This window comes from Sphaerodactylus townsendi, linkage group LG02 (genome assembly GCF_021028975.2).
Source record: "Sphaerodactylus townsendi isolate TG3544 linkage group LG02, MPM_Stown_v2.3, whole genome shotgun sequence".
Taxonomy (NCBI): Eukaryota; Metazoa; Chordata; class Lepidosauria; order Squamata; family Sphaerodactylidae; genus Sphaerodactylus; species Sphaerodactylus townsendi.
In genome coordinates this window covers 124,743,848-124,745,231 of record NC_059426.1, presented here as the reverse complement: position 1 = coordinate 124,745,231, position 1,384 = coordinate 124,743,848, and positions in this window count along the sequence as shown.

The following is a 1,384-nucleotide window of genomic DNA, read 5'->3' as shown; positions in this document are numbered from 1 at the left end:
TAGTGAAGGGGAGACAATGAAGAAAACTGAAAGTGGGAGGACATGAGCAACACTCTTCAGCACTGAAGCAGGGATATAGGTATTCTAAACTGCATTGTACCATTATAACTCTACGGGAGTTATACTGGGAACATCCTTCACTAGCAAATATTGTGTTGAATATTGACTAGCTATCAGTCATATGCACACACAAACACCATTTAATACAGCATGACTTCACTGTGTAGAAAAAGCCAACACCAGCGACCTAATTCCAGTTGTAGTTTTTGTTTCATTCATCTAGTGGGTGTGGATGTATACTTACCATTATACCTACAATGGATAAAGTATTTATTTTTATTTATTTGTATACACATGCTACACTTGCCCTTGCTTACTTTTGAATAGCTCAGGCAAGCCTGATAGTGTTCTGATCTCAGAAGCTAAGCAGTATAGGCCCTGGTCAGCACTTGGGTGGGAGACCTCCAAGGAATACCAGCGTTGCTATACAGATCAATTGTCCATAAGCTGAATTTGTTGAGTACCAGCTGACTCACAGCGCACTTCAGTTATTCTAAAGAGCTGTGATTTAACAAGTTGTACAGTGGAGTAAATTCTTCAGAGGAATCAAACTGATCAAAGTCGGCAACAAGACATTGACCGTCCGACGTGCCCGGTCCCCTGCTCCTGCATTCTGGGTTGGAATGAACGTTGCATTTCCGCTTAGACGTTCCAAAAGAGAAAAACAGAGAGACAAAAAAAGCTTCCTCTTCCGTCCATCCATCCTCCCCACCACCACCTAAAAGAATGCGGGTGTCTCTAACTTGAAAGCTGCAGGCTACTATGGATCACATGCTCGCCGGGGTGTGCTACTGCTTGCTGCCACGGCCACCTGTGTTGTTCACTACGAAGTCCCACTAAGGCCCTTTCCGCACATGCAGAATAATGCATTTCAATGCACTTTGAAGCTGGATTTTATTGTGCAGAATAGCAAAATACATTTTCAAACAATTGTGAAAGTGCATTATTCTGCATGTGAGGAAGGAGCCTAGGCTCAACTGAACTTCCTCCCAGGTAAGACCCCTCACAGATGCAAACTTTCCAGCGCGGCCCTCCCTCCACTGCGCACCTACAGAGAAGCAGAGTCCAACAGCGGCAACGTGACGTCCCTGAGGCCAGGAGCGCTTTACGGGCTTCCCAAGCAGATACCCACGACCCTCTTTTGCGCCGCGCTGAAAGAAACGGCCCCCAAGTCTCTAGAACCTTCCCTCGGCGCGGCCACTAAGCGCCACGCTGACTTATTAGCATTTTGGGTCCAACGCGGAGAAGGGGGCGAGACACGTGACCGCGCGTAGGCCCACATCACTCGCGCGCCGGTCGTATCGCGGGAGTGCGCGTGGTCGGT